This window comes from Crocodylus siamensis, chromosome 8 (genome assembly GCF_052110815.1).
Source record: "Crocodylus siamensis isolate JL-2025a chromosome 8, ASM5211081v1, whole genome shotgun sequence".
Taxonomy (NCBI): Eukaryota; Metazoa; Chordata; order Crocodylia; family Crocodylidae; genus Crocodylus; species Crocodylus siamensis.
Window position 1 is genome coordinate 69,284,772 of NC_143402.1, and position 19,659 is coordinate 69,304,430.

General features: G+C 46.7%; 1 long non-coding RNA gene across 1 annotated transcript in view; it reads right to left on the minus strand.

The window, feature by feature from the left end:
* Nucleotides 1–12: 12 nt before the first annotated feature.
* Nucleotides 13–19,659, minus strand: part of LOC149859000 (uncharacterized) — an 81,816-nt gene continuing 62,169 nt past the window's right edge. Inside the window, exons 3-4 of the long non-coding RNA XR_016443995.1 lie at nucleotides 7,163–7,337; nucleotides 13–6,374 (exon numbers count right to left, since the gene is read on the minus strand). This is a non-coding gene — a long non-coding RNA (uncharacterized LOC149859000). The remainder of the gene's footprint in view (nucleotides 6,375–7,162; nucleotides 7,338–19,659) is intronic.

The following is a 19,659-nucleotide window of genomic DNA, read 5'->3' on the forward strand; positions in this document are numbered from 1 at the left end:
TTATAAGCTACAGGACTTTTGCCACACTTTATTTTCTTAGGAGTCAAATAAAGTACAAAAGCATGGCTATGTTTTTCCCTCTAATAAAGCAGATTAGAAAAAGTTTTGAAGAGGCCCTTTCTCCCCACCTTCAGGTATATACCCCTACTTAATCAGAATGGAAATTCAAAACACAAATACAGGTTTCAGTTTCCTGAGGATAGAAAGTAAAGCCGTTGAGATATTAAAGCAGTGTCGGTCCCGGTGTCTGTTTTCCTACAGTACTGTAACTGCTGCCATGTTTGCATCCTAACAGCAATTCAAACACTTCATTGGAAATTAGGCAAAATAAGTGGACATATTTTGTATATTAAAGTAGTTTGGAGTGCATGTTCTTTTCTACACTAAACTCTCCTGTGAGGTTGTATTGCAGCAAAGCTTATCTCAGTTGGCTGGTGGTGAGGAAGGGGTGGGTTGAATCTTTGCAGTGCTCCAGCGTTCAAAATAAAAACCATTTGATTAGTCTTCATGTTAGCATTATGCATTCTGGGTCTGAATGTTGATCAGGGAGCATGACAAGCATCTTTAGAGAAAGTTAATATGGAGCCTTTATTAATTGGATTATTTGTGGAAACATTTACTTCAGACATCATGTAACTTGGTCTCTCTAATGAAATGGAACATGAGACAGTTCCGTTTCTGATTGCTGCTCTTTGACTTCTGTGCCATATTGTTCCATTCTCTGGATCAGATCGTTCAAGAGCAGTCTCTCTTCTGGCTGGTATTTATCCTTGTACATTCAGTTAAATGGATTTTCTGTGATAAATATTCTTTCATAGATAGGAAAGGAGCTGTATGGAGCTGCAGGCACAGAAGCCAAAAGTTGTGCGCTAATCAGAATCACAACAGACTTATAGAATCACAGAAAATGAGGGCTGGAAAGGACCTCAGGAGGTCATCTAGTCCAACCTGCTGCTCAGAGCAGGAGTATTCCCAACTATATCATCACCATTTATATCGACAAAATCATCCTGTCCTCAGAAATTGGAGATAGCCAGTGAATGTTATTCCAATATATGATTGGTATGTGTTGGGCTAGTAGCATTTTTCAGTCTACATGTTCTGCTTTGCTGAGTTATAAATGGCTAAATGAGGTGTGAGGCACTGGAGAACTTAGCTTAGACTATGTTTTGCATAGGAGTAGAAGATGTTAGATTGAATTCAGTAACATGATCTGACATCTTGTAAAACTCTAGTCATGAAAATGCAAGTTGTACTTCAGCACTTTCAGGGTTTTGGGTCAGATTATAGAAAATCAGTAGGCCATTATTCAATCTAGGACAGAAAATTAATTTTAAAAAGTTCTTACCCTTCCCAAGGGCAAGTAATTCTATTGCAGTACACAGTGTACTGTCACATGGATGGTGGTGTTGAAATGTAAGGACCTGTTAAAAGCATGGGGCATTTGTACACTTTTGCGCTGCATTTTCTACACTTTTGTGGCGCATGCGCTTGTATAAGTTGTGAAATGTGTGTCAGTGCTAAGAAAATGGTGGCAGCACACTTTTGAACTCAAACCCTTCAAAGGTGCCACTTTCTCAGCACTTGTGCATTTTGCTGTTTATACAAATGCACACGACACAGCACAGAGCACATCAGGTAGCGCGCAGAGCAGACTAGATTAATCGAGTCTATTCCAACGTGCTGGATTTCTAGCACGTTGGAGCAGACAAATATATGCGTATGAAATGCCCATGGTTTCTAAGCCATATGCACCTCTGTCAAAGGGGAATGTAGCTGTTTGAAGTAAAGATATAATTGCTACTGGCTTGAAGCTGAAGAAAAATTGAAAAAATAACATTGAGTAGCTGATCTACTGGTGTAGTCACAACTATAACTTCATTAACAGCGTCTGTTTCAGATTGTAATGAACATCCTTATTGGCAGGACAAAGGCTGCTACTCATCCATCTCCAGAGAAAAGCAAGGCTAAGGAAGGATACTTCAGCTTTAGACCATGTCTGGAGTGACATGTCAGCATCTAAATCTTGGCTTAAAAGCTTTTCAGGGTTGTTTTGTAAGAATTGTATTGAAACTTCCTCAGCTCTACGTAGGCAAAAAGGTTGTGTTAAAGATGAGGAAGACACACCTATACTCTGGTTCTGCTACTGAGCTGCTTACCATCTCTTTTAAGGCTTAGCTGCCAGTTCTTTCTTACCTTTTCTGTCTTACTGGGCCCTCTTGAACCTGACTTTCCTTGTAGAAATGCAATTTCCCATTAACTGCAGGAATAGGTTTGTGAAAACCCTTGTTGTAATGAGCTTTCACAAGTTAATCTCAGCTGAAAGCTCAGTTTGAAAGTGTTCAGAGCAGTATCCCAACAATAAAGCTGAATGTTGGGAGTAGCCTCAAGCCTTGGCATTTTGTGTTTAAGTTTGAGACCATCTACTACTAATTAACCCCCAAGGTGATTGTATTAGAAGCCAGAGATTTAAGGCTAAAGACAAAGATGTAAAAATCTGTTTGCTTGAAACAGCTGATATTGGCTAAGAGCATCAGTGATGCTTTTCTCATTCACAGTCTTTATTCAGTTCAAAGAAATTAGTAGTTGATATAGCTAGTGCACCTGAAAACTGATCAAACTGCATAAAACATAAAAATATTTCTCTAAATGTGTATACTGACTCAGTCAGTCAGCAACAGATTGTTATGGGCAGTAGACTTGTTAGTGTTTTAGTGTTAATATAAAGCTAATAGTTCCTCTTTGTAAAGAGTTGTGGGAATTGTTCCATAGCTAACCTCTTCAGTAACTGAGGCAATATTAAAAAAAAAAAAAAAGACAACCGTTTTTATTTTTCTAAGCAAAGCTAGATGTGTAAGTATCCTTAATTCTAAACCATATAGCTATTAAGTGTTCCACAGTTATTTCATACATAAAAAAAAAAAAAACAACACTTCACTAGAGTCAGGTTTGTGCCATAATTAGTAACTGCTAAGAGAAACCCTTGCTTCCTGCCAGAGAAATGAATGCAGCTTGATGAAAAATTAAATGTATACAGGTCTTAGTATGAGTAGAGCAGGACCTCAATTCCTGACCCAGCTTATGAGTGCACAACAGGCCCGTGGAGGAGAGGACTTTTGGATGACTTGTGGGTAGTGGATGAAGGAGCTCAGCTTTCTGTTGACTCTGGTTATTAAACTATGTAAGTAGTACTGAGGCACAGATTGACAGAGTGCTTGCAGCTGTGTCAAAACAATCATGTATGATGGAGGGGTGCAGAAGTAATCTAGAACATGTGGTAGCTTGTTTTGAACCACTTACATTAAAAGCTGGCTGGCTTTAGTAAGTTACTAGTCCCCTTTGTTAATCCGCTGTGCTATCCCATACCCACATATAGTCTTAAGCTTGTTAGTCAAATACAGAAATACCTACATTTAACAAAATGTGCTCAGATAGCCTTGGTTTATACAGTGCAGCAGGCACTGCAAAGGAAAGTAAGTGTTGTCTCAATGGACTGCAATAAATTGGACTATGTTTTGCAGTATTATAAATTGAAGTCTCTGCCAAAAAATTGTAGTGCCTTAGCTAATAAAAATACCCAAATGCTGCCTGGAGCTGTCTGAAAGTAGCTGCAGGAGCACAGCTTCATAAGGGAGTTAGAGGTGGAAGAGGAATTTAATGTTAGGTGTTTACACTACATCTTCTTATCAGGAAGATGAATAAGTAGCAGCTGGAAGGGTCAGATTTCCATGTCACGGAGCCTCCAGCTGAACAGAAGAAAGTGCCATTGCAGTGTAGTTCTAAGGCCTCCACCCAGTCTGCCCTAACTTCAGGAGCTCATTGTCTGCCAGAATGCAGGGAAATAATACTGTCTACCTACCAGAGCGTTTCAATACCTTCAGTGCGTCTGCATGGGGAGAAAGTGGTGAGTTAAAAGTGTGTAGCTGTAAATCATGAAGTTGATAAAATGTCTAGTAAAGTTTGCCCTTTAGCAGACAGTAGAGCTAGGTACAGACAGTTAAAAGAGCCCGAGACTGAATCGATTCAGTCTTTGCAGGTTAGTCTAAGCTGCACAGATTAAATTGAAACAGAAGTGAACAAACATTTACCTTTGATTCAGGAAATGCAGCGACATGCCTGCAGTGCCTCAGGCCAGAAGCTGGGGGGTGCCAGAGCACAGCTTTCTGGCTGTGTTCACTTCCTCTTTCTGCTGCCCCTGGGGTCTCTGGGATTTACAGTCCAAAATCACAGCAGCAGGGCTCTGCAGGAATGCTTGTCACTTCGTCTTCTTGCTGGGATTTGTAGTCCACAGTTGCAGCCAGCAGTAAGTTTGAGTGGGGAAAGGGGTGCTTAGCCACTCTCCCGTTTGCTGCGGGGGGGGGGGGGCAGTCTTCTCCATTTAGAGAGGGTTGCATCCCCCGCTGGGCTTGCTCCCCCCTCCCCCTTGTCAGCCAGCCCTCACTGCTCCAGCTAGGGAGCAGAGGGGTAGGCCAGCCCTGCTCTCTGGAGCAGACAGCACAGACCAGCCCAGGGCTGCAAAGCATGCTGGGATACTGAGGGACTGTGATTTAACTTGAACCGAGAAGAGGTCTGGGACAGAAGTTTCATAAACCGGTTTGATCCAAATCAGTTAAGTCTGATACTACATTCAACCTGGTTTATTTTAAAACAGTTTCAGCCATTTTGAAACTGGTTTATGTGCACTGAGCTGCTGTTCCAGGTTTAATCCAGTTTCTGATCACTTAAACTGGTTTGTATGCAACTGCTGTCCCTAACCTAGATGGCCTTCATGCAAGTCTTGCTTCAGGGTTAGAGCCACATGGCTGTTTGCTTGTTTGTTCTTTTTAACACGTGGACATGAAAAGCCTAGAAACATTCAGCTGTTTTGATTAATTATTTGACTGAAGTTTGTTGCCATTTAAAAGTGCAGTCAGGTGGTGCTATGGAGAGCCACAGGTGGGGGAGACGCATAAAGAAGGTAGGCTTTTAAGAACTCTATGTACACGGTGCTAGTTGCCTCACTTCTCCCCATCTACGCATCTTTATTTGGTTTGGCTAGGCAAAAGCCAAGTTCTCTAAAGCTAAAATACTTCCACTTCAATGAACAAAACGCATCTTCTGTTATCCGTGCCACAGAAATTAACCCAGCTCTCCTGATCTGTGCTGGTGATAGGCTGATTCAAGGAAACGGTATGTTTCTAAAATTACTAACACTTGAACCATTGGCCAAAAGCGGTGATTAGTGTCTGGTAGAGGGCCACGCATTACTAAGTAGCTATTTAAAACAAACCACCATTCATCCCTGGCAGCTTTCCTTCCAGCTGTTGCACCCACAAACTTCCATGTCTTGTAAAGTTCTTGAAGATGTTCAGGGGTGGAGTTCAGCTTTACATACAAGGGTGCTTTCAGGTTTATTCCCAAACTTGTAAGATTTTTACTTTTTTTTTTTTAAATCATTAAGTTGCATATTTGTTACTGAAATCATGTTAATTTATGCAATTCCTTTTAAGTGGGGGGAGGAAATGGAAGTGTTCAGTAAACATGGTTTGACACAAGTCTTAGGCTTACCCTGTTTGGTTGTTAGCCAACAGAAGTCACCAGTTCTTGAATATTACTGCTCTAACACACACCACATGTTGCCTCCAGTAAGACTAGTGATTCAGTGAATCTGGTCAGACTTCTAGATCCCACTTTCAACTGCTGACTGGAAGCTACATCCTTTTTAATAATTAAAAGGCCTTGTTTGTGGAGAGACAAAGGAGATGGGAAAACCAAGACCTTCAGGACTCTAGCACTAGCCCTTACATCTCTGTTGGAAGGTCCTGCGGACCTGGAGATGGGGCTGCAGCCCAGAAACACAATTTGTTTTCAGAGAACAGTTCTGTACAGCAAATGATGTCAAGAAGTGATGCAGGAAGTGAGATTTATATCCAACTGTGCCTGACTTCCAGCGGACTTTAGTAAGAGCAGAGAGAGGGGTAGTCACTTTTGATATCAGCAGTTTCCAAGACTTTTCCTACCTTCTGTTGCCAAATACTCATAGCTTGTTATATCCCAAACATGTCAGCTTTAGTAGTATCCTGTATCTAAATAGAATATAATGTAAAAAGGCAACAGGGATATTAAATATCAAAGATAAACTATTACAATATTAATCCTGACAGTAACTTAAGGTCTCACACACAAGTGGGTCTCCCCCTTCAAAAGACAGTTGCATATGATTGAGCTGTTCACATGCTAGATATGCTGAGGAAGATCAGTACATAAGCTTGGATGCTTTACTATTGTAACAAGACCTTTGTTGGTGTTGATGCAAGGTTTCTAAAAGACTTGTTACTCTGCACTAGAACCAGCTGCAGTTCTTGAAAGTCCTGAAGTCTTGCAGCATCTTTGTCCTTTTAAAAGAAGGTGGAAATAAAAAAATGCATGTAAACGTCTTGTTTGTATACAGAAACTGGTACAAGATCATGCATGCAAATATAAGCCAATACCAGACCTGGTACCAGGTACCTGATACCAGGTTTAGATAGACTAAATAAGGATGGAGTATGTGTCTTGCTAGTAGCATAGGGCCAGAGGGGAGCAAAAAAAAAGAATCGCAGAACCTGCAGTGTATTCTTCATGCAGTGACTGCTCCAGCCAAAATATTGCTAAGGTCAGTGCCTGCATCGGCTCAAGCAAAGATCAGGCCTGTTGATTTCAGTTACAGAACCAGTTACAGACAAGTAGCGTCTGAGCAGAGAGGGAGAAAGTATTAATAATTGCTGAAGGCATATGCTTAGCTGGCTTGTAAGAAAAACCAAGGTGCAGCTCTCTGCATTTTAAAACAGCAGTGATATATTCAAGCAATAAATATGCATGATCCTCAACAAGTTCGCTAGTTTGTTCAGTTGGAATAAAGTACCAGAAAAATGTGGATTTTCCTCCGTCATGTCATAAGTTTTAGGAGAATACGCTCATACATTTCGATAGACAATTACAGAGGAAGAACCTACAGCAGTTTCTTGAGTTTGGCCCTTTCCCCTCCCCACTTTTTTTGGGAGTGGGGGGTCAGGAGGAGGGGAAAAAAACCCAGTAAATTCTGGTTCACAGACTGCTATTGCACAGTAACACTCCCTGGGATTCACAAGGGCAGAGAAATCGAGCATTATTTGAGTTAGAAGCTGAATGTGTAAGTGCTTACCTTTCTTACTAGAGTATCAGGTAACTTCCTAATCTTTTCCACGTGCTCTGGATTCGCATCCCATTCACAGCAACTCACTCAGCAGATCCTGATAAGTCGATTCTTGTCGGTCTAATTCAATTTCAAGGAAGTAATTTTCGCCAGTGGGTCTGAACCTTTACCTGAAGCACCAGTTCTGGTTAGAAAAGAGAGTTGAGAGAAGACAAAATATAGTAATCTTACCGGGCGGGGGGGGAGGGAGTGGAAATCACTTAACATACCCTGGAACTGAGAGAGGATTTCTATTTATTATCTGAACTCAAGATTTTTGCTGGTGCAATAACCAGGGGGCTGAGTGAGATTCCAGGGGCTGTTCACGTGTGTAACTTTCTCTGTAGACAGCCCTCAAGGGGGAAAAGTACCCTTTTACCAAGTGGACGCTTTGTGCACCAGAGGCATTGCATAAGCCTCCAGCAAGCTAATCTAAAAGGAAGGCTTGTACCTTCATCACACAAGGCACTCGAGGCCACATGTCTGTGGCTGCAGGGATCCCCACTGCCTCCAGTGGGGCTTGCACAAGCATGGAGCGGCTTGCAGAATGAAGGGTCTTCCTGGAATTGGAGACCGAGACCTAGCAGCAGTGCCTAGACCGGTTCAATGATGGTATTAAGAATATATAGTAAATCTGGGTCTAAAAAAGATCAACGACCTCCTTATGCAGTGCTGCTGCCGAGTAATAAATAAGGCCCTGTTTCAGACTGGGAATACGAGGGGCAAACTGGAAATTCTGGCTGGGGTCTGCTAGGTTGCAACTTGTGTGCTGAACTTAATTCAGGATTAAGGTAACAGCGGAGTGTTTCTGTCGTACAGCACATTTTTAATCGGGTTTTTTAACTAAACGCTACCTATTGCAGAGCATCATCATGAACTTGCAATATTTGTCCTATTTGTGAGAGGCTGCAACAACATGCAATTGTCCACAGTCTGCTCAGTAAATTGAGACTTAATTCCATTGATTTCACCAGAGGAATTCTGGATTTACGTCAGCGTGCCCAAGGAGGACTTGATTTAAAATGCTGAAGAAGGGTTTCATTTCAACAGCAATGACCTTTGCAGTGGGGAGGGCAGTAGAAATGCATTAGGAGGTGCACACAGCAACTTGGAAACCTGGAGCTGTTTTGTTACTAAGTTGCACTTTATACTGGTTTATCAAATCTCATTACATTGCACATCCTATGTTACAGGAACTGAGATTTTAAATTTAAATTTTTAGCCTGGAAACTTCAGGCCCAGAAAACCTTAAATTGTTCAGAAATGGTTAATAAGGTTGACCGTGTCGAGTAGGATGTGAAGCACAGGCTTAAACTGAAGTAGATTTGAATTAGATCTCAGGAGAAAAAACTTCCTTAAATTGACAATGCTGGAGAGGGAGGCGGAAATAGGCCGATCTTTTTATTTAGGAGGGTGAGCGAGTTATAGCCGGGCTAAATTGCCCCCTGCCGTCACAGCAGCCCCGCAGTGATCTCTGCACTTCTACCTCCATTACAAGACAAGGGTGGAGGGGAGATGGTTGTAGAGCAGCATGAAGCACGCCCTCATTTCAGCTCTCAGCTAATAACACAACTATGCAATAACCATGTGGCAACAAGCTGCAGTACCGTGGAAAACGATGCTGCTTTACCCTGCATATTATATGGGAAAGTTTCAGTGAAGAAAAATAGTCGAAATGTTGGAGCAGGACCACCAGTTAAGGAGCCATTTGGTGGCTGAGGGATAGGGTGTTTAGATGATACTGGAGAAAAGAGACCTCTCTGATGAGACATAAAGGTTCGACACGTGGGACTATTGTGGACTCTGGCAGCGCGCATTTTGGTGCTGCGATGGCTGCTGGTGGGGTAGGCCCTGGGCAGCTGTTCATTGTGTCCAAAGCAGGAAAATCAGCTCTGCTGGGCAGCGCTGTGGGTGTGTGTAAGCTGTCAAGTCCAGTTGCCGATGAACAAGGGCTAGTTTAATTCGGAGAAGCCAAAGAGACGCAAGTATTTTCCTTCTGGGATGCCGCTCGGCTGTCTGGAACGCCCTGGTTTTCTTCAGTGTAAGCACGAGGGAATGGTGGGGTTGCCAAATAGTTCATAACAATCGGCAAGTTTAAGTCTCACTTCTTAGCATTGATTTTCTTCCCCTGCAGAGGACGTTTAAAACGTGGCGATGGGGTCAGGCAGCAGGGGCTGCGGGGAAGAGGAGAGAAACCTTACTACTAAAGCAGAACAGGCTTCCTCATTTCCCACACAAAAGCTAAAGCTAGATTTTATCTAATTGTAGCTCAAAATTGCAGCAGCTTGCAGAAATCACAAGACCTGTACCAGTGTATTTTGAGCCCAAAGCACTTGGAAGAATAGCAAGATGCAGGAAGTGCTAAATGCAGGGAGGGAGAGGAAACAAAAGCCAACGGGGAGGGAATTCTCCGTACATTTTCTGCACTGAAAATAAAAAAGCAGAGGAAAGATAATTGAACCAACAAAAACAGCTACCTCTGTGTCTAACTGTAGGAACACCATGTCAATCTTTAAAAGGAGCAGATTGGCAAGTAAGCTTCTTGGCTAAATCCTATTTTATAGGAATTTTTTTAGATTTTTTAAAAATAATCTGCTCCAACAGACGCCACCAAATGAAGTGGCACAGTCTTTTGCAGTTGGTGCAGGTTCAACGTAGGACCCAATCCTACTACTATCCTCACGCTCAAACTGTGGGAGTCGATAGGTCTCTTGCCTGAATACGAACTGCAGGACAATGGTGGTGCTAAACAGCACAACAGAAATTGTCACCTATACTTGGGTTAAATTAACCTTTCAGATGTCAAAATGCAAGTAATTTGCCCCACAGCATAAAATATGCATCTTTGCCCATAAAAACTAGCTAATTACCCGCAGCTGCTACCAGCACACTTAATTAATTGGACGACTGCTATCAGGTAAGTCTGTGTTAGCTGCACATGCAGTCAAGGCCGCAATCATGCCGCTATACAAGGGCAAATCAGTGTAGACTGTCACCTCGTTAGCTTGTATTTGAGGCCTAATCTCAGTACACATGTCACTAACCAAAGTCAGCTCTTGCCGCTGAATGTTACAAAAGGCAATGCCACGGCCCCTGGTACAAAACTGCTAGCCTGAGACTTAATCTATACGCACCAATTTTAAGAGCATCACATACTCTTGATCTAATCATCTAATTGGCTTACGAGCGATTTAAGATATAAAGACACCAACATGTTTTGCAGCTATGGCCAGAATTACTCTTTGCAACCGGATGGTTGCCGTTCCCGAAATGCTGCAGCTTAATAGATTTAATAGATTTTTAGGGTCGGAAGGGACCTTCGTAGATCATTGAGTCTGCCCCCCTGCCCTGGGCAGGAAAGAACGCTTATGTGCATCCTAATCGCAATTTTGTAAAAAAATAAGAAAAATCTGACTCCACCAGTATTTGGCAAACACTGTGACTAAAAGCATTTTTCTGAACTTAAAGAGATCTTTTACATAATGACGTGCAATTATACAACCCTTAGAATAATGCAGCATTGTAGCTGAATTTCTGCCCATGCAACAATATTTTTGAGTGAAGGGTGGCAAAGACAAAAATGTTCGTGCTAAACACTAAATACTATTTTGTAACAGTTTCCAAACATGTAAAAGTGACAGTATGCTATTGGAAAGCATGAGGTTTACAGTGCAGTAAGTACAGTAAGGCAGTGATGGTTGAGCAAAGCCAGGTCTGTGCATGCATATGCAACGGCTTTTTCTTAAGATTTGGTCCAAGTCTATTTTGGATGGTAACACTCCAACAAAGCAGCCAAGTCATTGTTTTTCAGACCCTCGAATGAATTGAATGTGCAAGGGCCTGACTCCATGGGAAAATGTACTGCTGTACCAACGGCATGAGACTCCCAAGCCTTGGGAAGGATTCGCGGCTGCTGTAACTTGAACCAAACCTGTCAGAACCGTGTCGCTGTAACTTGTTCCTCCCGATCTCGTTCTTTGATGTTAACCGCACGGCTTGTTCTCCAGCTGTGAGAAGCTCCTTATCTGCGCTGGGATCTAGCTACCAAGAGACCACTTGAGCACGGCTCCACACCCACGCCCAACGCGAGCGGGCCCTGTGTGGGAAAGCGAAATGGTGGTGACTCATCAGCCAAGCGAGTTCTTGCTGGGATAGCACGCTCGGTCCTGGACCGCCGCGTGCCAACAATGTGAGCCTGCCTGAAGGTGCTGGTAGTCTAGAGGAAGGGTAACTGGGGGCAAATTGGTGTTGCTTTCACACTTTGAAATTAAAAAAACCCAAAAAACAAAAGGACACGATTCCAGTCTTTGGGGCAATGGCTTCCATTGTCTTACCCTTGCCTTGCAAAGAGCATGGGACCTGCATTCTGGGCGCAATAAATCACATTTTTTGTGTCCTTCGGTCAGTATGGCTTGTGGTTGCTCCGCGAGCAAGACCGTCTGCCCAAGCATCTTGGAATAAACACCAGCGGTGGGGAAAAGGCTTGGTGGCTAAAGCTTTCAAAACCAGGGCCGGAGGGGGCCTGGATTTCAAGTTTCATGAATTCCTGAGGCCAGATGTCAGTGGATGACTTAAGCTGACAAAGCATGGGCCCTCATGTCATCCACTTGCCCTTGCACTGAGCCCAAAACCAGCCCTCCGAGCAAATCCGCCCCGGCCTCGGCCGCCTGTTCTAGTGACTGAACCCCTCTAATAAAAAGCATTTCAGTGCGCTGGCTGATCCCCACAGCATGCTTTGGCCCATCGGGCAGCTGGGCGAGCTGTGCGCTGCCCATCCGGCATGACGAATCGAGAGTCAGGAACATGGTTTCTAAAAGGCCCCTTTTGAATACCTTGGCCCAAGAGCCTTGATCCTGATTCAGCAACGCGCAGGCTGCTCAGCTCAGTTGTAGGTGCGCGGCCGACTCCTGCCCGGCGCACCTGGGCAGGGCAGCACCGGGGTGAGGCTGACCCTGTGCCACTCGCCAAGCCATGGGCTGCCTCGTTGGAGTCGCCTACAGCCAACAAGTCTCAACCCTGGGCCACAGCAACTGGGGGTGCCCTGAGCAGCGCCCAAGGGTGTCCTGTACCTAGCCACTAGCTCCCCCCAGGGCTGTCCAAGAGGAGCCCGGGGCTGAGAACCACTGACTTCAAACCCCATAAAAAAAACCACTTTATCTACCCTCCCGCCCCCACCACGGGCAGGACCAGGTCAGCACTAGACCCTCCCCTCTCCCCCCATCACCACAGTGGGCAAAGGAGGCTGCTCGCTGGCTCCCTGTGCTATGGGAGGACAGGAGGCGTTGGGAGGGGGAGTTAGACTGGTTCCCTCAGTGGCCCAGCGATGCCCCTCGGTTCCTCCAGGGCACGCCTGGCCCAGAACGGGTATGGCTGAGCCCCCCTCGCGAGCATCTCCGCCCAGGTTGTAACTGGTGCCCGTCATGGCCTGAGCCACTGGCACACACCAGACCTGGGGAAGGGCAGCATCAGCCCCACACTCCCCTTTCTCCTTCCAGCAGAGCCCGAGGGAAGCCGCCCGGGCCAGGGCCACTAACTGCCTCTCACATCGCCAGCGCGCAGTGGTGCAGGGCCAGGCCGTGGGCTGGGTGAATGGTGCTGGAGCAGGCCCATGCACAGATGCCAGGTCTAGTGCCCGTTCCAGCTGGTCCAGGACCTGGGCTGCATATGGCACCTGCCCTGGCCCAGCTGGAGCAGGCACTACCTGCGGCGGTGTGTCCTGGACTCACCCCAGGTCTGACCTGTGGCCTGGACCAGCTGGAGCAGGCACGGGGTGCAGTGCAATCCTGACCCAGCTCCCGGAGCAGGCACTGGGTGCAGCCTACGGGCCCTGGCAGGTCCGGGAGTGGGCACCGCCTGTCCAGGCCCTGAGCAGGGTCCAGCACATGCTGTCTCTGGTGGGTGGCTCAACTCAAGGCCCAGGGCCAGCAGCAGGGAGGGGCAGACTAGCTGATGGGGCTCCCCAGGCTGGCTCTGCACCACTCCCTCCGTACGGTGCTTTACGGTCTTGAAAAGGGGCTCCTTGCAAAATGAGCCTGTGCTGGGGGAGTTTCACTGCAAGGTTTCTAGCCTCGCTTGTAATTTGGCAGGCTTTCCCCCCCCATTGTGCTTGTGCCCTTAATTCCCTGTAGTTATTTCTTCAGAACATTGTTCTCTCTTAATTAAATCACTGCAGTGCTTGCTTGTGAACTATTTTTAACTCCAGCCTTTCTATTCTAGCTTCAGCTCCTGCTACCGCTGAGGCATTTACGCAAGGTTTTTCTACTCCTGTTTTGTTCCAAAACTCTTTACCTTTCCCTGCCAGTGCTTTTTATTCACATGGGGTTGGGCTGGCATTGCTCTCAGTTACTATAGATGGTTCTTCTCACATTAAGAAAGTCAAGTTAAAAAAGAAATATTTCATCAGCGTAAATTCATCTGATCCCAGCAGTCTTTCCCTGCCCAAGTGCACGGGGCTGGACCCGATGATCTGTAAGGTCCCTTCCAGCCCATAACAACTATGAAACTATAATCCTTGTGCCTATAGCATGTTGTATCCAAACACTAAACCTCTTTCCAAGCATGAAGTGCGCTTCACAAGCATGGGAGAGAGGACAAGAGAAACAGGAAAGAGTCGCTTGAATTTATGGATGGGGGAACACTGAAGTACAAAGAACTGATTCTGGGCCTTTCCTTGTAGGGCTGGGATGTTTTGGGGTGCTGTCTCCTTTCTGAGTGTTGTGCCACCTCAGGCAAAAATACCTAAAAACAGAAACCACTGCAGGGGAAAAGAAGTCTGAAATAATTTGCTGCAGGGTACACAGAGATTCAACATCAAGGACAAGGAATAGAAGCCAAATTTGTCCTACACGCAACCAGCCCTTTCTAGCCTGCATGCCTGCCCACTTCTCTGGCTAGCAAACTTCTCTCCCTTGGGCTTCTGCTGCCACTGTAGCTCCTTTAGCTCATGGGCTTTTGCATTAGAATTTGCCTTTCAGCTGGTCCCAATAATGCACTCACAACAGCTCCTAATGCATTTCCACTTCAGTAGATACAGCTGATGGACCACCAGGATCCTGGCATGAGCCAGTGTATTTAGGGTAATAGAGTGTGTGTGTGGGTGTGGGGGGGGGGGGGGGTGGACTGGGATGGGCAAGTTTGAGAAATAAAAGCAAGTATTTGCTTAGACTTTACCAAACTGTAAGAAGTCTGGATGTCTTCTACATCTGGAACAACCCACAGAGATAAGGCATAGCTGGAAAAAACTCCGAAGTGCATTCACGTCACTCGCACAAAAATTCAGGGGAGGAGGAGGCCACCTTTTTTGTGCAAAGGTGACTTGCAAGATGGGGGCGGATTGAAAATAAATAAAAGCTCAATGAGTAAAAATACACTTTGCCACGAGGTGGCAGAGCCGAACAACGAAAAAGAGCGTCAGGACTCAGCTTCCTGGTGTAATGCTCTGTCGTGCCCTTCTTTTATAAAAATAATAACCTTAGTATTTTTGCAAAGCCTTGAGCTCATAGCTTCCCCAGAAAGGGCGCGTTATGCAACGTGGGTACCGTGGCGGGCAGCGAGGCACACAGTGGCGAGTTCACTTAGTGCTCACGGGTTCTTAAGCTCTTATCCCGCGCCCATCACCAGGCCGCCAAGCACTTCAGGGCAGCAGGTGACTTAAGCGCTACTCCCCTACTGGGGCTAAAACCCTACCCCCTCCAGTCCTTCTTGTGACCAGCCAAGCCTGCCTACTGAACTGCCAGTCGAGTTCACTGGTGCTTAATTACACAGTGCTCTTTTTCTCTGGAGTAGGGAGACATGGTCTTTCACATAAGTGGCTCTAAGAAAGGATTAGCTGAGGGTTTACCTGACTCCAGACTACAGCCTGCCACCACTCGCCTTCCCTCTTGTGCTTTGAACTCTGGCTCTTCTGACTGACTAATACCTCTGAATGCTGGAACGCAAACAATGCATGCTGAAACACAAAGCAGATTGCATGTTCTTTTCTTTGTCGGCATTTCGTGCCCTCCCTCGCCATTTTTGCTCCCACACGATGGCTGATGGGGTGGTTTCCTCCCTGCCCCTCTGCCCACCACCCCATACAGCTGTTGCCGTCATCGCGGAGGACCAGGGTCGCAGCAACCCTGACAGCCATGGGGCCAGAGAGGCGGAGAAGTGATGTGCTCTAGGATGTTGGGGGTGGGGGTTCAAGAAGACACCAGCCTCCCATAGCATTACATACACTGGTCCACACACTGCATGCAGCGCTACAATGAAGTTCCTGTTTGAAACAGGAAATTGGGGGGGGGGGGGGGAAGGGGCAGATAGAGGATTCAACACAAAAAACCGGCAGATCTAAGTTTTGTGCCTGAATGCATGGTCATTCGTTTTTTGTGGTGCTATAAGGGCATATGTGGGGCACATCACAGGATCATGGAGAAGTTGGGCTGGAAGAGACCTCCAGTGGTCCCATCTAGTCCAACCTGCTCCAGGCAGGATCATCCCTATCCAAATGATCCCGTACAAAGCCTCATCTGACCTATTGCTAAAACTATACAATCAACTGTGTAGCACACACATTGGCCAAAGACACCAAAAGCACCCCAACTTGCCACAGGTCAAGCAAGGGGAACAACAGTGGCCAGTGTCCCACTGCTGCAAGAGCTGTTAAAATGCACCCAACAGGTGCAAGGAAGATGGACAGACCTCCCCCAACTCTGCTCCAGAGGAAGGCAACCGCCCCCCGCCCCCATCCTCAATCTGACAACCAAGTAAAATTCCTTCCTGATCCCAAACGTGGCGGGTAATCTGACAAGACCGTCTACCCAGGAACCTCTGGGTTTTAATCCCAGCAGGGCATTGGCACAACCCAGTCCAGTGAGGTATGCCCATGGCCAGCGATGCAATTTAGGCATGTACCGTACTGAATCCGGGCTGGCTTGTAGTATAGGCAAAATAGGCAGCCACCTACTCCAAGAAAACAAAACGGCAAATAAAATGCTTTCCAGAAAGAATTGTTTTTCTGCTATATTTTGCCATGTTGCAGAAGTTGCTTTCAGCCAATGCACCGAGCCTTTTACTTGGAGTCAGTTCTTACCTCTTTGCTTAGCAGTTCCTTGGTCATATCCATGTACGCCTGTGGTCAGCTAGTGGTCTTTTGTGATCGGCTAACCCGTCAGAGATGGGACTGACCGTGATCGTGACAATCTGTCACCAAAACAGCAATGCTCTCTTGAAGCTGAATATCCCAAAACAAAAGCTAAAGAGAAGCCAGGAGTGCAAGACAGTTTTGCTCCACCTTTGGCTCCGCAGCCCAAAGGAGTGACACAGGGTCTATCCGTGTGGCTGGATTAGGCTGCCGAGTCCCAAGCTGCCTCCACCCAGCCCTGCCCGCTGGCACTGGGATCTGGCGCCCTGCAGCAACTCCTCGCAGCTCCACATCCTGGCACCACCCCGCACCACCCTTCATGCCCAATCTAGGGTGCAAGACCATAGCCCACGGACCAGATCGCATAGCGCCAGGGGCCCGACCACTGTGAAATATGACCGCTTTGAAGTTTAAGAAAAAAATCTCACTTGACCCTCCTCCTGGTGCCAGGGGTGTAAAACAAAGCCAAGGAGAGCTGAAGTCAGCTCTCTTCTGACCGATGCAGTTATTTAAGGACTACAGCGACATCTATAACAGAACAAACTCTGAGCCGCACCATTCAGAAAGATCCTGCCAAGCGCCCACGCATCAATGACAGCGTTTGCCTTTTCTTCGCAAGGACCAGCACCGTGCAAACCAACCGTAAACATCTTCCTCAGGACACTCATGGAAGAAAAAGTTCAGATTACCAGTTTGCGCCACCCTTCGAGTCGAGACCGTGCCAGCGAGATGGGCGTCTCCATGCCACCCCAGCAGCACACATTGATTGATTATGCTGCAAGTCCCTGAGCGCTGACCCATCTGCTCGTCCAGGGGGTGATATTCAAGTCTAGAACAGCCCATGGACAAAAAAGAGCCACGAAACCAACCCCTGGGGGGGGACTAAGATCAGCACTGAGGATAGCCATGAAGAAAGCATGCCCCATCAACAAGCACAAGCCCAGCGCCAAGGGGACACAACCTGCCTGGCCTGCTTTCCTCCTGGCCCCATGAACGCCGTCTCAGGCTCCACCGTAGCACACCCTCGGCGGGGATCCCCAAGCAGCCCTAGCCAATAGCCTGCTGAAAAGCATATTCTCCTGTGGGGTCACCGTCCCCTCTGGCAGAGTAGGAGGCTCTTCGACAGGTTTGGTCCTGGCTGAGAGCATCGCAGATGTTCATCCAGAAAAAGGGGTCACCTTGAGTCCACCCTTTCTCTTCCCCAGAGGATTCAACCCACCTCTCCCTGCAGACTGCCAGGGACTAGGCAGGCCCTTTATGCCTTTGACCTTAATAAATCAGTGGCTTAAAAAAATGAACACTCAAACATCCCACCACCAACCAGCCTAGAAGCCACAACTGCGACCCGCCGGGGCACAAGCCCACAGCTCGCATCCTGGTGAGGAAGGAGCTGTCCCATCCGGCTAGATTCCCTCCGCCTCCAACTCCCCCTCCTGCCTCTGCCCCGGTGCAGGAGAAGGGGCCAGTAACCACGGCTAGAGAGAGAGGTATCTTCCAAGGCAGCCTCCGTGCACCCTTACATCCTTCCTGCCTGGCCGCACCACGGCAAAGCTTCAAGAGGACTAAGGGAGACAAGTCCAGCCTAGCTGATAGCCAAGGGCCCTTGTCCGGGGCTTTGGAAGCCTGTCGCCGGGCCCTGGGTTCAAAAAGGGCTTCAGCTTTCGACCAGGGCAATGCTTTCACCATGCAGACAGACACCGCCTGCTCTGAGCAATGTTTTTGCATGTCGCTGTCAGCAGCTAACACTGCAAAACCCTGATGGAGAGCAGGACAATCAGCAGCCTGCCAGGGAAGGGGGCAGAACCTAGCATGACCATTTCCCAGGAAAACACCTATCCCGCCAGCCCTTGGCACGGGGGGTCTCCACCAGCCTTTGGCTCTCACATGGGCGCAGCTTCAATAGGTGAGTTGTGGAGATGACTTCCCAGCTTTGCTTTGCACCAGTGGTTTGAGGAGCTGGAGAGGAGAGTGCCCTGAAGAGGTCGACGTTATTATACAAATGCTTTTGGGCTAACAACCCATCAATAAAGAAGAATTTGTGCGTGTCTCTTCTAGCGTTTCATTTGGTAAATGGGACGTGAACTGTGGATGGCATTAAAAATAACCCTGCTCTCAATCCCAGAAATCAGGGCAAAGCTGGCCTGGTCTGAACCCACTGTTAACTTTGTTATTTTGATGATGAGGTGATAAAAATCCCTCTCCAAAATGCAAATATTTCTCCTTGCCATATAATGTTGTAGTATGTAACGGGTCCAGCAGGCCGGCGTTAGCTAGTCTCCTCCAAAAGTGCTACTGCCCAACCTTTGCTTCGTCAGACTATATCAGTGGGAATCCTAAAGGGTCCTACATTTATTAGGTGAAAGGCAAACATTTCCCAGAAGTGACACTGTGGGTTTGGGGCATTTCTGCTCGTTGCTGGGCACCCGGCTCTGCACAGCAAACGAGCATAAGACAGGAAGCGAACTCCTGGGTCATCTCATCCAGTCCACTAGGCTTGCAGAGGATTTAGGCACCTCTTCATTCTCACAAGCCCTTCAAAATGTACACCGTGGGCAGGCTTTACAGAGTCCTTTGTACCTGGGTGGGTTTCACAAAGGTTCCCAAGGCCCTTTTTGCTGATCACATCTTGCTCCAGCTGAAGTCAATGGGAGTTTTACCCCTGCAGTCATCGGAAATAACCAAGGGCAAAACCACTTGGGGAGACCGGCACTGTCCCTCCAAGCGATAACCCCACACACCGAATGCATCATATCTGCTCCATCTTCCACCACCAGCTGCTAGCGCATGTTCATCCTCTGATGCAAGACAGTCGTTTTTAACGTGGGATGGGAGTCGCAAGTCACTAAACACTTTTTCTTTTTTCCTTTTTTTTTTTTGGATATTCATTTTTAATCCCTGCATGGAAATCAATCCAAGAAAATAAATCCTTTGGTGACCTCTATCTGCTCCAAGCTGCTCTAAAGCAAACCAGGAAATCCCCAAGCTTTTCTCTGGTAGTAACACGGTGTTTCAGAGGTCAAGCAAGGACCAGAAAAATACTGCTCCAAACTGGCAAGGAGCGGTAGTCTTCCAGGTTCGCTCTACTATGGTTCTCTTTAACTTGCTCTTATTTAAATAATAAGGTGGTACAAGCTGCTACTGCTTAAAGAAACTTGGATAGGGCTAGTTAAAAATATCCGCTTTAGTGCAAAAAAAACCTACTCAAACTGTTTCAAGTGATCACAGGTTTGTTTATGGGTTTCTTTTTTCTCTACCTCTTTTTTGTGACCTCTTTTTAACATGGTTTCCTGGCACTTTGCGAGGTTGAACTGTAATGTTATGGGCCACTCGGCCGATCAATATTTAG